Source organism: Carassius gibelio, chromosome B24 (genome assembly GCF_023724105.1).
Source record: "Carassius gibelio isolate Cgi1373 ecotype wild population from Czech Republic chromosome B24, carGib1.2-hapl.c, whole genome shotgun sequence".
Taxonomy (NCBI): domain Eukaryota; kingdom Metazoa; phylum Chordata; class Actinopteri; order Cypriniformes; family Cyprinidae; genus Carassius; species Carassius gibelio.
The window spans coordinates 5974932-5992253 of NC_068419.1; the positions used below are offsets into that span (position 1 = coordinate 5974932).

The following is a 17322-nucleotide window of genomic DNA, read 5'->3' on the forward strand; positions in this document are numbered from 1 at the left end:
GAAATGAACTGTAAAGAATCAGGGCTTGATGACCGAGGCTTTATCTGAAACCGAGAGAGGGGTGGGGAGGGGGGGGGACTGGGAAAAGGAAAAAAAGGTTCAATATGCCACATGCTTCTTGGGTGTGTAAACGAGCTGACTGGCCTGAGGGGCGATGAACTCCACTGAGGGGGATTGAGTTTGCAGACAGAGATTGCAGCAGACAGAGGGGTCACATGTGATCAGATGAATGTGTACGCCCCCCCCACCCCCCAGGGGGATCAAAGGAGGAGGGGGATGTGGGATGAATCGTGCGGCCATGTACTGGCTTTACAGAAGGTTCTCCGCTTGCATGCAAGGGACGGTGGCTCTGTGACAAACCCCTCCATACCATCTCTGCTGTACTGATTGATCACAAGAGCAGTCTGACCTAACTCTGGCAGAGGTGCAATTACTGATCCACCACTGCACCAAACAAGATGCCACGTGCAGGCCTGCATCTGAATCAGAGACAGCAATCAACATATGACACACAGCAGGGTGGAATCAAAGGCGCTTTAAGGCAAGTCAGTTTGCTCGGTGGCATACAAACACAGCTGAAAATCTCCAAAACGCTGTCAAGATTATGTTTCAGGAACAAGCATCATATCATTGACCCATACAGTATATACTGGTTTATTTGACTAGACACAATAAAGTCTATTTTATTCCAAATTTGAAATACAGGTCAGTGGTTTATAATACAGTCCAAAATGTTTAAAAGACAAGAAAAAAAGTATTTGAATGTGTCAGTTTCTTAGAAATATAATCTTTGTATTTATGTTAGATCCATTGGTTTTGAATAACTTTTATGCCAATTATACATACACACATAATATCACACACACACACACACACACACACACACACACACATACATACATACATATACATATATATATACATATATATATATATATATATATATATATATATATATATATATATATATATATATATATATATATCTCATTTAGTTCAGTTTGTAAAATGTAATGTGGTTTGTCTCCCTAAAATTATTTATTACGAATTATTAATGTTTTTATTATTTTTTTAATATATATATTTATAGAAATTACTTCATACCTTTAAAATATATTAAATACTTGGAAATTACTTTTTTATACATTTAATACTTAGTAATTAATTTCAGATACATTTTTCTTAACATGTTATTAAAATACGTTAATTAATGGTTACACAAAACACAAAAAGTACATTTCTAAGAACTTGACACATTTGAACTACAGTATTTTAATTTATTTATTTATTTTTTAAAGATCTGCGCACACGTATAAACACTGAAACATAGATATTTCACATTTAAATTAAAATCAGCTAATGAGAGCTAATGAGAGCAAAAAAAAAAAAAAAGTTCTTTACCAGTATCATCTCCAAAAGTTGCTAAAACCAAACAACTTTAGGTATTTTTAAGGTTAATGCTGGTAATGCACGTAAACATTCTACAGCAAGCAAATGCTATCAAAAAGATGATTGGCGATTTTTACTGGAAGGCTGGACTTCTGTATTTTTCCCATTTATATATCTTTGTGAATGGTCTGTCTCCACTTCTTAGACTGTCTCTGGTTGAATGCAGCAATTTTTCGGCAACCTTTGCAGCACATATTTATTTGTTAATACCACGAACTTGTAACAGGATTTCAGTTTGTCATACGCTTTGATAGATGGTGCAAATACCAGTTGCACACGTACTAGGCAATAAAATATCAGGAAACACGATTTTAGGACTAATGTCTGCCTGTAGGCAACCTCACCTCGAACAGCAAGGAAGCAGCTGAAGCATCTGCGTGGTAAACCGGCGCAAATTGTACTCACAACATTCATTCATGATGCAAAATTTCCATCTACATCATGCAGGGAGGTAAACAGAGTGAGGGAGATGCGAGATGTTTTGCAGCTACAATCTTAAGGGTTAAAAAGCTGAGCGCTTGCAGCCTCAGTGATTTGCAATAACATGCAAGCTTTTCGAGTGGCCAACTATTTCCATAAAATTTCATTTGCATTTTATTTTGGAGCAATCCCCTGTCAGCGTTCCAGACGTCTGATGAGAGCGCGGGCCGGGAAGGCGCAGAGGTCTGCCAGCGGAGTCATACCTCTTTGTTTAAATGCTGTATTGCTGTGGTTTTTTTTAATGAACTCTAATAGCAGTCCAGGAGGATTTTAATTAATCTACATGTGTGCACAAAAGGGCCCCACATTTAGCGCTTTCAGAAGTGCGGATGGATATTAAAATAAGACATCTGACAGAACTGCAGAAAAATTAAAGATTTAATTGCTCCAGAGATGGCAATTATTATGAGATTTAGAAAGCCATTTTCAATGGCAGACAGGAGTCCTTTAGTCCCAGTCTTAAGTGCAGCGAAGAGCCGAAGGTCATGTCAGTGTTGTCATTATGGCCTGAATAAAGATGCTAATGAAGGGCTTGACTTACTCTCCTCAGCTCTCCATAAAGATTGCATAAGTGTTGCCCAGCATGGAGATGCAGCCATCTTTACTCATATTAACATGCAATGAGTTTCACAACAAGAGTAAGTGCTAAACATTTTCCACCTTGCGTAGCGTAACCAACACCATTATGTTTCCAATCAACCTGACTGCAGACGCAAGATATAATGGGCAAATCACCTTTAAATAGTGGTGTTAAATAAGGATGTAACCATAATTGGGTGCTATTAAAATGGACCGTAAATGAACTCACCCACCCTCATGTTGTTCATAACCTCAGAGTTTCTTTCTTCTGTTGAACCCTGAAGAATGTTCGTACTTGAACAGTTGCTGATAGCCATTGACTTCAATTGTATTTTCCTCATTTATTTTGTGTTCAACAGAGGAAGGAAATACATACAGGTTTGGAACAACTTGAGGATGAGTAAATGATGACTTGATTGAGAATTTTCAGTTTTGGTGAACTGTGCCTTTAAATTCTCTAAAAGCCCATTTTGAATCTATTCTGTCACTTTCTGCTACAACAACTCAGTAAAACATAAAACTTTAAAACAAAATGTAAGATCATCACTCACTGCTGTAATATAACACATCAATGAAAAGAAAATTCAGAATCATCAACTGGAGATATATCCTCTATATTAGATACATCCTTGCCAAAGGCTATTTCAGAAAATGATGGGGAGCAAATCGGCCATGGAAAAAGTAAATGACGCCTATGCTTTTTTTAATTGTCTTAACAAGTATAGAATTAAAAATGTCTGCAATGACATCGACTACACTATACTGTGAAATCACATAAAAAAGACAGATGACAAAAAAAGACAACAGCATGCAGTTATGAAAAGGATGCGAGTATGCACTAGTGTAGAGATTTGGTGGACAGAAGTTTACAGCATTTCACCAATATTCCACAAACCTAAACAAAAGCTTGAAGATGTGATGTGCTGAAAGTGAAGAATTGAAGACATAGATATTTGGGTAACACTTTAAAATAAGGTTCCATTAGTTAATGTTAGTTAATGTATTAATTAACATGAACAAACAATGAATAATACATTTATTACTGTATTTATTCATCTTCGTTAATGTTAGTTAAGGAAAATACAGTTATTCCTTGTTAGTTCATGGTAATTCACAGTGCATTAACTAATGTTAACAAGCACAACTTTTGATTTAAATAATGCATTAGTAAATGTTGAAATTAACATGAACTAAGACTTATAAATGCTGTAGAAGGATTGTTCTTGCTTAGTTCATGTTAACGAAAGTAGTTAACTAACATTAACTAATGGAACCTTATTCTAAAGTGTTACCGATATTTGTATTATAACTTGTAGTGTTAGTTGGCTGATTCTTGTGAAGAGTAAACCCAGATGTGAACCACCTTAAATTTAACCATTTCTATTAGCAGCAGAGACATGCAGCCCTACATACTTACTGAAATGTATATTTTATCTGTTTACTTGCATGTCATATGACTATTAACCAATATTAAAGAATTGTGAACATGTGTTGTTAAATTATTGAAATTGAACGTTAAAATCTCAGGGGGTACTTTGATAAAATATTTTACAGCTTAAAAGAAAAAGAAACAAAAAAGTTCAGGAACACCATTACTATGCTAAACCAGACGCATCCTTAAACACAGCAAGCATATTCTAAAAGCTCTGGTTTTTACCTGTGGAGCGAGAACAACATGCTGCCTAATATCTGATTGCTTTGCCTAAACACATGCACATGTTGAACAACCTAGATCGCTGGAACAGAAAATAAGCATAAACTCAACTTGTTTACATCCAGTTACACAGCTTTAGTGAAAGTAGCACAAAGAATTTTAAAACATATTACTGCTGCATGGTTGAATCTGGAAAAAAGCGCCTACAAAACAAATGTTCGTCTTTTTGTATAATGGAAATGTCAAAGGATATTACTAAAATAAATATATTAAGAAATTCAATTCAGTTCACAATGATTTTTATGATGTATTTCACAATATTTTTTTTGAATGCACGATTCAATGAAACAATGTAATTTAGGGCCAACTGCCCTGAATTTCCTTTAATCTTTAAAGCTGTGGTTTGCTTAAAAAAATTAAATTATGTTAAATTATATTAACAGTCAATCAAAATTTATTTAGAAATGGTGTGTATTCAAAGAAATGTAAATTAAAACATTACAAATTATCCGTGAAGGCACTAAATCTACATCTCTGGTGCTCACCACGTTGAAATTAATTTGTAGTTACAAAACAAATTAGACAATTAGAGAGTGCTATAAAGAGCTATAACATTTCAGTTTAAGCACTTGTGTGTTATCATTTCTGATATATGCTGTAAAAGTTTCCAAAATGTTTAATCAAGTCGCGTTCAAGCACAACCTTCGGCTCAGATCTTAAATCTAAATGTAATAACCAGTGTTTGGCTGCTGATAAATTTTATCACTTGCCACTCTGAATATATCTTTTTTTGTGAAGCTTTTTGGTGACTTTTTTATAAAATCAAATTTGCTATTTTAGCTCTTTCACCATTCATTGTCAGACACGTTATTGCAACTCAATGAAAGAAAGACAACGGATAAAGTTAAAATCGGCCAGTCACATTGACTAAATGTCAGTAGAAAGCTGACTAAACTGTTAGTACAGACCACAGAGCCAAAACAGGTAACAGTGAAATACAGGGACAGCTAAACTTCCTTATACTCCGGATTTAGTTAATGGTATAAAATGACATGTGATTCTCACATGGTTAGCAGTACAGCTTATTAACTACATAGTTGTGAGATGCATTACAACATTGCAGTCTGCAACTCCGACCTAACTAACCATATAATAACTGGGAAATTGGATTATCTGGACATGCCATTATTTCCAGTGTGTTCAGTGCTTGTTTGGATCGCAATGCTCTCTACAAGAATGAGAGCTGAATGCTAAATGAATGCAGAAACTGTCCATAGTACAACCCTTAAGGCATGCATATATCATTAAAACACTTCAAAATGGTTTAAAAGAAATCCTTTGTATACCACTGAAATGATTGCCAACATTTCCATTGTGCATCAACACTTTCCTGCAACACACATCATTTGTATTCAACTAGTGGAACAGAATTTGTTATGGCAGCATTCCAGGAACACTTTCCAGATCTTAACAACCAGTATCCTCACACCTACAGAGGATATGTTCAAAACAGCACACTAGCATACTACTCTCATTATTTTTGCAGTATGTATACTGTGCACAGTAAGTAAACCTTCTGTGTGCACAGAATGCCACTCCTCTGCAGTGAATGGGTGCTCTGAGAATGAGCGTTGAAACGGCTGAGAAAAACATCACAATAATCAACAAGCAAAAAATGCAGCCCCTGTTGTCTTCTCACATTTTTCACTTGTAATATCATGCAAAAATTATGTATCGAGAACTCCAACATTGCTTCTGACTATTTAGCTGAACGCAGCGGTTTTAAAGTTAAAAATGTCTTAATGATGAATTTGTTTATAGAAAAAAAAGCTTTTCACTTCACAAGATATTGATTTATTAACTTAAGTCATGTGGATTACTTGTGGATTATTGTGACGTTTCTGTCAGCTGTTTGAACTCTCATTCTGACGGCACCCATTCGCAGTAGAGGATCCACTGATGAGAGAGATGTATTGCTAAATTGCTCCAACTTTTTTCTGATGAAACACATTTACATCTTGGGATGACCTGAATGTGAGTACATTTTCAGAAAATGTTTAACTTTTGGTGGACTTCAAGTTCAAATGTGGCCTAACAGGCCTGATTAATATTAAACAAACCACTATATTAACAACAAAGAAGAGAGGGGAAAAAAAAATCACTGTTCTTATGTCTATTCTTTGTTCCTGGGTATTTTCTTCAATATTTACATGAAAACCATTCAGCAAAGTTTACTTCATTGAGAAATGCCTGAAGGCTACACTGGCTGGCCATTGTCTGATTCTGTAATTTATTTTATGAACATTCGTTATTTTAATGAGTGTGTCCAATAGCATATTAGATTTTGCTTTGGTATTGTGAAATTTCATCAATGGGGAATAGGAAATGTAGCTTGTTGCCACAATCCAACATACGTTTTATCAACCATTAAAAAACAACAACATCACAACAGTTACTGTAAACAAACCACTAAAACAATGTACTAAAACACCTAGTTAATACTATACACTGGCTGGCTCACATAAAAATAAAGTATGCAGAATATAGTGTATACTGCATTATGCATTAATACTCTGGTACTTCAACACACCCACACACAAATACACATACTGTACACAGCAGGAATGTAGCATAAAGGGTTAACTGACCACTGCAAAAGAGTCAGTTATGTATTAAAACTATACAAAATGTATTTTCATGAAGGACTGGTATCAGGGAATTAAGAAACTTTGACCTGAAACACTAACTACTGCCCAACTTTCTCACTTCCAGAAAAAACAACTATGTAAACACAGGGGTTACTTTTAAATGGAACTTATGGACATTGATAAGTTGGATAAAAAGTTGAAGATTTTCTCATGAAAATGCGATGATTTAACGCTAAGAAAAAAAGTCTTCTTTCACCATTACTGAGTTATGTGTAGTATCACAGATTCATTTTAACGCACATCAGACTGGCAACATGACAATACGGGTCCATGTTATGATACACAATGTTTATACCTCGATATCCGGAGTCTCCTTGCTCAGCATTCGTGCCATATTTCCTCCAAAGCAAAACGAATGAAGATGAAATGAAGTCAGAGCAATACAAGTGTTTGTATTCCGACGATAGTCCCGCTTTCGAGCCGTACAGGTTTACTTCCAGAGTTCGCTCGTCGTCTTTCTTGAGAAACTACAGGATCCTTTCGCATATATAGTCAGAATGGCTGAAAATCGTCCACTGCGACATCGAATTGACAGTTAAAGCAACCGCATAGATGTCTAGAGAGCTCCTTGAGGGGCTGGTGGGCACCTGTTGAGGGTCTTTCAGACAGCAGATAAAGTTTGTTAGACGCTAACTTTCTGCACACTGGACAGCGCGTGAGGACGACGAGATTCAATGTAAACACAATGGTACCGTAACTTATCCCTGTCTTGAAAATGTTATTGGCATATATACATTACAGACCAAAAGTTTGGACACACCTTCTCATTCAAAGAGTTTTCTTTATTTTCATTACAATGTAAAATTGTAGATTCACACTGAAGGCATCACAACTATGAATTAACACATGTGGAATTATATATGGAATTATAAATAAAATTCAGTTTTTTCCACACTTTTTTGTTATGTATATAATTTCACATGTGTTAATTCATAGTTTTGATGCCTTCAGTGTGAATCTACAATTTTCATAGTCATGAAAATAAAGAAAACTCTTTGAATGAGAAGGTGTGCCAAGGCGTTGATTTTTAATTGCAAGCTGTTTTGAAAGCTTGTTGGCCTGTTGTTATGGGGTTTCTAGGGTGTTAGGTATGTGCTGCATTACCTTTTATTTGTTACATGTAAAGTTCAAGTTATTTCCAGAATGAAGCCCCTGCGAAACTGTTTCCCATAAAACAACCTTTAATGTTATCATAACTTGAGAATTCTGAATTCAAGTTCCCATGATGACAGTAATTATGCATGTATATAAAATTACACTGACACAAATGTATTTTCCCTTCATCCCTCAGACAAGCCGGTAAAATGCAGATGATCCCTAACAGCAGGGTTTGTTAGATCTAGTACAACACACACATCTTGTATTGATCACCTTGTGACAGAAGCGTCTTCCAGTCGAATAGTGTTTCAGTGGTGATCCAGTTCTTTGTAATGCAAGCAGCAGAGGATGTTAACTTCCATTTGTACAGTGACTCAATGTTTGCAGAGAGAGGACTCGTTGAATATTGTGTCATTTTTTTTATATGTATGCCCTTCAAAGCATTTGATCATCTTGATCTTTGGTTCATTACAGTGATCTTTTAAAGGCTGTGTATATTTACGCTAATCACTAACCTATAATTCTCTATTGGCTGCTTTAAGGTAAGATAGCATCACTGATTTGAGATGCTGCTTGAAATCATGTTAAAATTGAATGTCTTTGCAAAGATTGTTTATATTGATCATTTCAGTCATCTTTTATTCTGCAGGCTTTTATCTTGAAAATAGGTGTGTTTATTGGCAAATAATTAGAATTCGTGACTGTGGCTCTGAAAAGCAGCAGTTATTGCAGTCGATACTGCAGCAGTGAGACAGTTAACAGCAATTCCAGAGTGACTTGGCATTTTAAACAGGACTGCCATGTTTGTTGTTGTTATTCATTTTGTATTTCTTGCCTTGGTCATAAATCAGGTCAGGACTTGTTGCCTCAACCATAAACAGCTGCCCACCAGTACATAAAAGTGTATTGTAAGCTACTCGAGAAATGGTACTTAAAGGGATAGGTCACCAAAAAAAAATTAATTCTGCCATAAATCCACTTTTCCAAACATGTATGGGTTTCTTTTTTCTGTTGAACACAAAAGAAGATAGTTAAAAGATTGTTGGTAGCCAAACAGTTGACAGTAGCCACTGACTTCCATTGTATTTTATTTATTTGTTTTTGCATACAGTGGAAGTCAATGGCTACCGTCAACATCTTCTTTTGTGCTCAACACAAGAAAGACACTCATACCAGTTTGTATCGATGTAAGGGTGAGTAAATGATCAAATAGATGACATTTTTGGGTGAAATATCCATTTAAACCTAGAAGAATTCTTCCGAATAAATAAATCCTACACTGAAATATAAAATCATTTAATTTATTAATAAAATAATATTAATAGTAATGTAAGTGGTTGGAATCAATTTATTTTATCTAAATTTAAATAAACAAATTTAGTTGACTTATAACATTTTGCAACTGCTTACCTTAACAAAAATTATTATTTTTTTTTTTTTTTCAGTGAATCTGCCCTGATTTCTAATAATACTTAGCCTTAGTTACATTTCCAAGGCAAAAAAAAAAAAACTATTTTAATTGCATTAAGCCTTTCAAAGTACATATTTTCCCTTTTTGAAAACCTTGTTATAGCTAGCAAGCCAATCTAATTACATTCCCGCCAATTTCGTTTAACTTTTACAGCCAATGAAATCCATTTTTGTGTAAAATGTAATTGACCACAGCAATGGTCATCTGTCTTTTGTGAAGGGCTATCTCATCACTCACCGCAACACAGTTTTTGACCTAAATCTATTAGTGGGCAGTATGACTAAAATATCAAATTTATGAAGAATCATACTCACAAAATCAAACATGAAATATGGGTTATTTTTGCTGAATAAACTTGTCTAAACCCCTAATGCCTGTCATTCTGGAGATAGAAGCCACTCTTTCCTCACAAGCATCAGCACTAGAGAGTATTACACTGATGATTATTCACTGCTTGGGACATTTCTGGTCATGAGGTGAAAGACTACTTGGTAATATAATGTTATGATAATGTAGAGCAACATTTACTGCGAGTGTGCATATAGATATGTCTCTGTCCATATACAGACAGACAGGGAATTGCTGTGGTGCTGGATAAGTGGCGTCATTTATTCTGTAAATGAAAGAGCATTCACAATCAGCTGAGTAATGCATGATCCTTTATTGTCTCAACAGCATTATTCTGAACAGTGTGTGGGAGACTGTATTGTCAGGTTTTTGGCATGGAAGTGTGTTTAAAACGATTAGCTTCAAACAGGATTTGCTTCATGTATGACCATGTCAAATCCAATTCCCCAATGACTGTTTCACATGTCAAGAATAATCCGTGATTTAAAGTGCTTGTTCTCGCTTTAAAATTTGGGGAAAAAAATAAAAGAGAGAGAGAGAGAGAGAAAAAAAATCTCCATTTGCTCTATTTTTAATTGCATTGATTATTAACAATATCTTATTTGTGAATTTTGTATATTCATTATGGCATACATTTTTATCTAGAAGATGCTTTCTCTATACATGGCATTAAACATCACATCTTTAATTTGCCCAGCATAATGTCAGCTTTAAAACTAACAAGAATCAAAATTTTATCCCATCAATAATGCATGATATTTACAGGCTGGTGTTGGAGCAGAGAAGAGCCCGGGGACTCGGTTTTCCCCTCGACTTCATTTGGCTGTGTGACAGGATCCATAACCCTCTCTGAATCCCATCAAATGATGTGGTATGAAGTGTCATCTTCTCTCTGAGCGCTTCTGAGGAGTTTCATCTCTGCAGGGAACTGTCATCAGGTTCCTCTTCCTTTCTCTCTCTCCCATTCCCATCAATTGGATGGGCTATCAGACACGTCCAATCAGAGGCCAGTCCCACCGGTCAGACTGAAGGTGATCAGCAGGTGAAGTTGCTCCCCTCTGCGTCTCTACTTCCTGTCCCACCAGGGCAGCGTCCCCCTCTGTGTTCTTTATCCATCCTGAGTGCAGTGAAACAACAAAAGTAGTCTCTGAGATGCACAAAAGGTTTGTGTATGTGTGTGTGTGTGTGTGTGTGTGTGTGTGTGTGTGTGTGCGCATTCTTTCTACTTCCTCTATTTTTGTGTTATTTCAAAGGACAGGAATGCAACCTTGGAAAATAAAGTCGTTCATAATAGTTGTAAAAGACTTACATAAATTCATAAATTCAACTTCTGTTAGGGCTTATGTGGGTGTTAAATATTTTTCATGTACAGTATTCATCACAATCAGTTCTCAAGCATTCGATTTGACTAAAACATTCTTGTTTTTCTTACATATATCATGTTTATTCATTTCCAACATTCATATTCAAGTACGTTCAAAAATACGAGACCATTTTTCTGTTTGTTGTGAAAGATTAGTCCCCGGTTGCTGGTGTATTTTGCATGAATTTGTCGTGCCCTGAGGACAAATCCAGCCCATACAAATTTACATCCTCGCAGGGTAATAAATCTCTCCGCACATAGCAACAATCTCACAAAATCATTAATGTTTTTTGTCCTGTCTTATCAATTAAATTTTCTGGAGTAATTGAGTAGTAATCGAATTGGTCCAGTGACCCTGTGCATAATTAAACATTATCAAAGTGATCTGAACGCAACTGGCATATAACAGATGTTGCTCTTCAGTGGAGTAATCAGTCATTTACCCCTGGCTTGAGCCAGTCACAATTACCTTGATTTGTGCAGTCCACAGTGTGAGACCCCTTGTCCTAAGTCACCCAGAAACCCCCGAATGTATCTCCCCCGAATAAACTCCTCAGTAGCTCCACCCACCTTGTTCTTACTCGTCAATGACTTTGATGGGCTTAACCTGTTACACAACGCAATTTCAGTTAACAACAGTTCATTTTAAACTTTTTTATCACTAGTGCCACTTAAAGTAATTGCAGTTCTTTTTGATGCAGCAAGTGGAGCAGAAATGATGCACTTTACCACATCCAAAAATGAAAATTAGACCATAAATCACTCACCCTCGAGTCTGATTATGACTTTCTTCTTTCAGACGAATCCAGTCGGAGTCTTTGATCTCTCAAGCTGTTTCATGGCACTCAGCAGGTGTAGCAGTGCTTCAGTCCAAAAGAAGTGAAATAAAAATCACCCATCTATAAAAAAAAAGTGTCTCCCATGGCTCCGGGGGATAAAAAAAAAAAGTCCTCCTATGGTGAAATGATGCGTTTTTGTAAGTAAAATAGCCATATTTAACCCTTTAAGTGCCAGTCACATTTACCATTGCTACAATTTCCATTTACATTTCATAACATTCTTACAAATTTGCCATATTGTTTGATGGCTGCTATACTATTGCTATACTATTCACAACAGACAGTAGACACTTTTTGCCCACAAAATTTCAGTAATAAGACTGCACCTTTACAGTGGGAACAAACACAAACATGCTGATAAGTTTTAAGGGCAATAGCTATGGTCCATCCCAAACTACACTGATAAAAAATAATTTTGTGGTGTAAATAATACACCTGTTTTCGAGATGTTTTTTACATTGCTTTATGGTTGCTTTTGTTGTTAGGTTACATCTAGAGTTCATGTGTATTATGTGCCAAGTATTGAGGTCTCCTCTATATTGAGTCAACATATTACCTTAAATAGAATAAAGAGCTGTCTTCTTTCTTATGTACATGTTTGTAGGTGAACCAGATGCTTTAATGGCATTTTTTTTTTTCAGTGATACAGTATGTTGTTTGAGTAAAGTTTACAAACTGTGGCCAAGTGAAAGTACTTCATTTTTGAAAGGTAAAATTTAAATAATTAAGTAGAAATGACTCATCAATCTCTAACTGGACATGGTCAATTTACTTATTTAATTTGCTAATTTAACTTCACTTAGTTAACTGGATTTTACTTAATTCCATATTCAAATTTTCCTTAAAAAATATGCATGCAGAGATGTGCTAAATTTTATTTTCATGGTATTCATGTGGACCTCTGGACTTGCCACAACACAATTAAGGCATGGTCACCATTGCTTCCTGTAATTTCTGTAGGAATCTGCAAAATCAGGAGTTTCCCATGAGGCTTCAAATTAGTCATGTAAATGTGTACAATTGTTTCTTTTGCTGCTTGGTTTGAAAGCGATTTTTTTGGCTGCTTAATTTCAACGAAATTCTGCGAATTTTGCCACTTTACTATATAAACTGAATGCTCAACAGCGCCCTCTTTGCGCCACTGCACCGTTGATTTTACACTTGACTTTACAGCAGACTACTACCCAATATTTGTCATTATGCTGCCAAAATATAGCTAAATGGGTGCCATTTGGGACAAAGGCAATATTTATTTTTACAGATAGTTAAAAAATGTAAATACTTGCTTTACTTCGAATTTGTAACAGCAACAGATGAGAGTTCAATAAACTGTCATGTAATTTCTCACTAGTTTGTCAAATTTTTGTTCTCAGTTTAGGAGTGCTGGCTTATCTTGCATGCACAGAGGAATTAAACATAACTGGAATGTTGTGTACCTGTTACAAAGCCACATGAAAGTTGTGATCACCCAATGAATGAAAGCTGAATCGTCAAATCATTTCTGTGTGCCTATAAAATCCTGATGTGATCCCGTAAATACAATGACTTTATTTTGTACACTTTCAACAGCTGCACTCACCATTCAAAGAATCAATAAAAGACCTTGAAGAAATTATGCCAGCTGATATGATGTAATCTTTTATTGTTGGCTAGATAATGCCTGGGCTGTACGTGACTGAATCACTCAGTTCACTCTCTTTCTGTCTCTTGCTCTTTATCTCTCTCTTTCTAACTCTTTCTGTGCTATGGATGTCCTAGCATGTCTCAAACAACCAAACACACTCTGCCTCCTCTTGAGCTTCGGTTTCATCAGCAATGCCTGGATAAAAGGGCTCTAGAGGCAGAATAATTAGATCAAACAATAGATTTAGGATTCAATACACAATAAGAATATCCTCTGTGTTTTTGGAAAGGTTTACCCTCGTTTGATGGCCACTCAGAGCTTCCACTGTCCAAAAATACTGGTTAGGGCTGGCTTGGCTCGCAATAGTCCATTGCTTGGTTTTAGAGAAAGTAATGACAGCTGGAAGCCTTAAAGTCTTTAGGACGGAGGCACAAGCTCTTACTGGGCTGTTTGAGGATCCAAGGATAGCCAAATAACGGTTTGAAATCAACAGCATGAACAATTCTGAAAAACAAGGCAGAGTTGAGGTTAGCTCAAGGGTACGAGATACTCTAGTCTACACTCCTGTTGAAGTTCAAACACTTCTAGCTGTCTAATCAAAAGATTTTTTTTTTTTTTTTAAATGAAAGATTACATAATAAGTGTGTCTGTGCAAATAAAAAAACAGCAACATATTTTTTTTTTAAAGTGTAATGGAAGCATCAATATAATATAATTAAAAAACTGACCCCACATGGGGAAAATGTTTACATTTTTATTTTAATTTTGACCCACCTACATTAGTTAAAGCATACTTTGTGTTTCAACAGCTTGTCCTTTTATAATTTTTTTTTCACAGTTTAGTGTAATGTATAGACTAAATATGAGCCTAAATATATCTATATTTGAATTTTTAAGCTAAACTAGAGACTAAAGACTATGACTAAAATTGTAAACTTTTAATTTCTAAAAACCGTGTTCTAAAATGCGTTCATGCATGAGACGCAAAAAGTCAACAACACAGCAGCAGTAGAATGCAAAAAGGTTTTCTATAAATCTGAATAACCTTGTTTTGATTTGGAGCAATTAGGAAAATCTTAAACAAGAGACTCACTCCGAACAGATTTGAATCTGTAAATTGACCCGTGAACAGCTGCAAACGAATCAGTTCATGTCGTGATCATGAATCATTCAATCAGTAATAAGAACCAGTAAAAGTTTTTCTAAATGAATATGCTCAAAAGAATGATTCATTAGTGAATCAGATCAGTGTTGCCAATTCCACGATTTTCCCACAGAATTGGACTACTTTAACACAGGTACCGCTGGTTGTTTTTTCATGTCCGCAGCTTGAAGCTACCACAATAACGTGATATTTATAACCCCTAAACTGTGAATTTTACCAGGGGAACCTAGACAAAAAAAACTTACATTTTATCCCCCGGAATGCAATTTTTATAAGGGGACCCCCTTCGAAGCGCAATTGGGCTAGTTTTGAGCAAGTGGCAAGTGACTCACTGCCAAAAGGACTTCGCCCGGCTCAGCCCACTTTGAGCTTCAAAAACACTATTCAGAAATCTACGGGTGACATCACGGACATTACATCAATGTTTTTATACAATCAATGGTTTTGAATAGCAATTGGCAGGGTTTTGTTGTGAAAACCTGGCAACCCTGGATCTTACATCGCTATTGCTTCTCTCCGCAGGTATGTCTTCGCCTTGAACTAACGAGGCCCGTTTGGGTTTTGTTTTTTTTAATGAAATGTATTAAGTAAAACCAAGATATTAGGATTTAGAATGTATTTAAGTAGGCATACAAAAATTTTCTAAAATGAGAGAACTCTGTTAGAGTTAAATGCTCTGTTTGTCAAACATTCCCGTGTTCTTTTGCCTACTGGTTTACCGCTTATTTCTGGTTAACAGATTCTTACATATAACCACAAAATATTTTATATTTAATATTTACCATGGAGGTCAATCAAAATGTAATTGTGAGTGTAGATGTGTTATTTTAGGAATCAGGTGTCATTGTGGAATTTCCCCAGGGATCCGAAGTGTGCTGTAAATGAATGTGGCATCTCATTAACAATCAACATGGTGAGTACAACCTGGCTTGGGCCTGTTTTACATTCCTAACACTTTCATACTTCACACATTAACTTCACGCTTGTTATTTCCTCACTAACCGTGAACGATTTTACATTAACAGAGTATTTATGGACCTCTGTAGCTCACACATTATGCCGAAACAAAAACATTATGCAAACAAGTGAGCATAAAACAGTATTTTCTGTTTGAAAATCACCTTGTCTGTTTAGGCTCAAATGTAACAGATCTACATGGAAATGGTATGATGTCGAATCCATCAGCACAAACATCAAATTACCATACAATTAACATCTACAAACCGATACAGGACAATTGTAACACATTCAAATAAATATTAATTCATGTGCACTCGCAGAGACATGCGCATGCTGAAGTGTTCCCTTGCCAAAGCAAACACTCCGGAGAGAAGCGCAGATTACCAGATTTCAGTGTCCCAGCATCATGATGAAACTTCACGGAAATAACCTGCAACATCTGCACTGTGGCCACTTCTGCGGAGCAAATGTATCTTTGCTTCGCACTTATCACCTCACTCCCTTGCCCCAATGCATTCTGGGTGTTTAGGTGACAAAAGGCACAAAGAAGCATTTCAGTCAAGCTTAGTAATTTATGAAGCTGTCATGTTAGCCTGTGCTTCAAAATCTAGGGTACTGGCTACCTAGATAGCATTCTGAGATGATTTAAGATACCTTATTTTGGTATGATGTTGCCTGATGGTTTAAAAAAAAAAATTGATCACAATGCTAATGTTAAGTTTGCAGATGCTTTTCAGCAAAATGTCCCCAAATTGAGGACAAAAATGCTATGCAGTCAGGTTTTAGCTTCATTTATAGATGCATTTTTATTAGAAGTAATTTATGTGTGAATGTGCCATTCTCTTGAACTTGAAAATTCAAGCTTTTGAACAGAATGTAAAATTGCACGAGCAGAAAAAACAATCCTAGAATGGACCTCAAGAAGATTGGTGTAAACATTTTTTTTTATTATAGGGTATAGAAATGCTGATTAAAGCCTAAATATACTTATATTCTATTAAATAAAATTGAATATTTTATTATATTTACTTATATTCAAAAAAAAATTAATTAATAAAAAAAAGTGTTGATACAAATAGTATGGAAGCCCATTTTCAACAAAGAATTAAGAATTATTTATTCCATTCCTACTTTTCTATTGTTTTTCTGTGTAAAAACATGCTATAAAGACATGTTTGTCTTTTGCAGCAGCTCGCACACGATGCGCCACTCAAGTTAAGATCAAATTTAAAACAAATGCTTTTCAAGACCTTTTGTTTTCCCCATTTTCCCATTTAATCAGTTAGGATGTCCCTTTTGAAGGCAGCTGGCTGTGTAGACAGCAACTCACTCGATTTCAGAACAAAGCTATTATGTGGAATAAAGGTATCAGTTATGAAAATTTGCCTGGGAGCTTCGCGGGTTCCCGAGGTGTACACTTTAGTCCCATAACGCCTCAGAGACCAAAGAAACTTTAATTACAAATCAAGCAGCACGGGCTGTTGCCAATGGAACGGCCGTTCTATGCACACACTCCAAAAAGAAGTGTTATTCTTAATTGCAGGTCAGTGTAAAACTGATGTGTCAGCTGCTGTGACTGCTAAT

General features: G+C 35.8%; 3 long non-coding RNA genes across 5 annotated transcripts in view; 1 reads left to right on the forward strand and 2 right to left on the reverse strand.

Annotated features, from left to right (window-relative positions):
* LOC128013308 (uncharacterized) overlaps positions 1 to 7290 on the reverse strand; it is a 96971-nt gene extending 89681 nt beyond the window's left edge. For both annotated transcript variants that reach the window (XR_008183291.1, XR_008183290.1), the window contains exon 1: positions 7166 to 7290. This is a non-coding gene — a long non-coding RNA (uncharacterized LOC128013308). The remainder of the gene's footprint in view (positions 1 to 7165) is intronic.
* A 124-nt stretch (positions 7291 to 7414) lies between these two features.
* Positions 7415 to 12081, forward strand: LOC128013309 (uncharacterized). The gene is made up of 3 exons (XR_008183292.1): positions 7415 to 7558; positions 10553 to 10950; positions 11950 to 12081. It is a non-coding gene; the product is annotated as an uncharacterized LOC128013309 (long non-coding RNA).
* On the reverse strand, positions 10763 to 16237 carry LOC128013310 (uncharacterized). 2 transcript variants are annotated; one of them, XR_008183294.1, is made up of 4 exons: positions 16123 to 16237; positions 11918 to 14117; positions 11620 to 11757; positions 10763 to 10904 (listed from the first exon to the last, which is right to left on the reverse strand). It is a non-coding gene; the product is annotated as an uncharacterized LOC128013310 (long non-coding RNA). The 2 variants fall into 2 exon arrangements; XR_008183293.1 differs by having other exon boundaries at positions 11620 to 14117.
* Between the last annotated feature and the right edge of the window lie 1085 nt (positions 16238 to 17322).